The following is a 3,196-nucleotide window of genomic DNA, read 5'->3' on the forward strand; positions in this document are numbered from 1 at the left end:
TCTAGGACATATGCGATGTGTATGAAAAAGGGTCGAGATGACAGCATACCGCCACCATATCCTACTTCTTGGATGCAACCATTGTCCTCTCCGTAGGGTGTATACATTGTGTAATAGCAAACGAAACTTATTCCTAAGTCTCCATCATTTCTTATGCAAATCTAATCTCGCTCTCTCGAGTTTAGATTCTAACCTAGCTCTCTCAAGTCTTAGGTTCTTTCTTTAGACTCTCTCTTGAGTAGCTCTAAAGGTGTGATGGATGCATACATAAGACAAGGTAACCGCACTGGTTCATGAAATTTGAATAAGGCACCTGAGAAGTCTAGGTAGGGTAAAAGTGGTTGACTTTTTAAAGAAAATCTTTAATTTATGCTTGAGGACAAGCATTGTTTTAAATATTTGGGTGTGATAACGGGTAGAAATTACACGTTATTTACGTTCCAAATAAGTAAAAAAATGAGAGAATGTGACGGTAAAATAAGCAATATCATGTCCAAAAGCGATAACTGAAAGGAATTGCGATCGCATGCGCCCATCGCATAAAGCAGTAATTACTTATTTTGTGCAGGAAAAATGCAATGGCGCAAGTAAAATTGCGATCCAAAGAAATTAGGTGTCAGCGCGCTTGAAAGATTGTGATCGCAAAAATCATGCGATCATAATTACGATCTGAGAAGTTGCTCAAAAAGGTGGTCGCCATAAAAATGTGCATCAAGATGACAGCACAATAAATCACGATGGGACGGAAAGCTGATAACGGTCGAATCCGAATTTAGTTGACAAGCCGTTAAAGCCACATTGTAGCAATTACACTCAACTTTTGGGTGCCATTAATCGACGCATTAGAGCAGGAGATTTAATTGACCGCCCTCATATTGCAAATTATTGGAGAGAGAAAGCTGCTTCACCTTGAGCTCTATAAATTACCGAAGGCCATCATTGTAACAGGACATCAAGAATTACAAGTTAGAGAGCCGTTAGTTTGTTAACGCACATACTCTACTTTAGACTTAGAGGATGGAGACCGGGCAAGGAGACGAGGAAGCCGAGAGATCATTCCCGGACAGATCGAGAGACTATCGGAAAGCATTACAAAGGAGAGAGGGCCAATACTTGCGAGAACAAGAATACATCTGGGCAGAGTTGGAGTGAAAAAGAACAGTGTGGTCACGGGAAGCAAGACATTTGGTTTACCGGGCTTCTTATCTCTAAATTCCATTTGCTATTCTACATACAGTATTTTTATTATAGAAAATGGAAATCTCATTCCAATCTATGTTCAATCTCTCCATACTTTGCATGAGTGGCTAAATTTCTGAATAGGTTGAGAAGTACTTAGCTAGCATGACTTAAGATTTACATTTTATGCGATCATCTTGTCTTATGTATGCGTCATTCACCCTTTAGAGATACTTGAGAGAGTAGTCTTAAAGATAGAATCTAGACTTGAGAGAGTCAGATTGAGAATCTAGACTGAGAGAGTAAGATTAGAACTGATAAGCAAGAAATAGAAACTTAAACATAATTTTATTGCTATTAACACATCGCATGCACTTTAGAAATGGGTATGGTAGATACGGTTCACCTTGTTTTATGTGTGCATCATTCATCATCGCATAGACAAGAATAGAGGCCTTAGACATAAGTCCTATCGTCTTTTCGTATACATCGCATGCGTCCTAGAAATGGGGAATTATGACATTCTTCATTGAGAGATGAAGTGCTGTTATTTTATGTGTAGCATGATCGCATAATCTGTACATAATCTTAGGAAAGTGTTAGCTAAACCCCTTCTCAACCCCTTCGTCGCATACTCATATAACTCTCGATTTCATCAACTCTGTGTTCAAACTCTGTTGCATAGGAAATATTCTTAATTCAAAACACCATCCAACTCATTTGTTTCACCACCGCAAGAGAATCAAAGTAACTGTCACATATTTACTCAGTAGTCCTATGTTCGACCCTGGACTTACCAGGAAACCTAGTGAGGCTTATACTTGGGTCTTATTTAGAAAAAAACTTGCCATGTTCATCGCATAACACTAGAGCCTATTTCTTAGGACATATGCGATGTGTATGAAAAAGGGTCGAGAAATGACCGCATACCGCCACCATATCCTACTTCTTGGATGCAACCATTGTTCTCTCCGTAGGATTTATACTTGTGTAATAGCAAACGGAACTTATTCCTAAGTCTCCATCATTTCTTATGCAAATCTAATTCGCTCTCTCGAGTTTAGATTCTAACCTAGCTCTCTCAAGCTTAGGTTCTTTCTTAGACTCTCTCTCGAGAGCTCTAAAGGTGTGATGGATGCCATACAATAAGACAAGGTAACCGCAAAAGGCCTAGTTGACGTTAGATTATTTCTAATCTCTAGTGAATACTTACTTACATTGCTTAATGCGACCAACCACTTACCCTCCCAGGTAGTTAGTTTGTTGCTGACTTTACTCATAGACAAACGTTGCGTTCGCCTATAGACAGGCGTTGCTACAGCTTCATACTAAGCAAATAAGATTTTCTCACACACTCGCACAACGCACACATTCCGGTGGTTTGCTACATGCTTTATATCTCTAATCCGCATGATTAAGTATGCGATACTCTAGCGATCTCACTAAGTAATGCAATGAAAGTTCAGGATGCTAAGCAAAGAAAATGGAGTGAAATCGAAGGAAATATAGAAATGCATTGAACACACAATACAATATAAGAAAAAGAAGAGAAAATGAAAGGGACCAGCTGGAAGCAATGATTAACTTCCAGCAGATGTGTGTCAAGGCTGCCGGGTGATGCCATGGATGTGCGGGGGAGCTGACTTCTCTTGAGATCTAACTCTGACGATGGCTCCGGTCGTCACTCGGAATGGATGAAGGAGATGAAGAACTCTCAAGCTTTCTTCTCACGCGTTTCGTCTGGATCACAAGGATCTGCCTGAAGGCCGAAACATGGATGATTTGCAATTCTGCTCATCAGCTTCTATTATAAGAGCTTGATCACCGACAACATTAATGGATTGCTCTGATTCTGACATTCGCGACACGTTAGTCCTTTCTGAATCTTGCTGCTAACGACATGGTAGATAAAATGTCAACATCATTTTTTGTTTTCCCGAGATATGTGTTGATTGCATTCATTCCAGCAACCTTGCATTGATTCCACTATTATGAGTTATCGTGTAGCCGCAGTTGT

The sequence above is a fragment of the Benincasa hispida genome, unplaced genomic scaffold, assembly GCF_009727055.1.
Source record: "Benincasa hispida cultivar B227 unplaced genomic scaffold, ASM972705v1 Contig650, whole genome shotgun sequence".
NCBI classification, from domain to species: domain Eukaryota; kingdom Viridiplantae; phylum Streptophyta; class Magnoliopsida; order Cucurbitales; family Cucurbitaceae; genus Benincasa; species Benincasa hispida.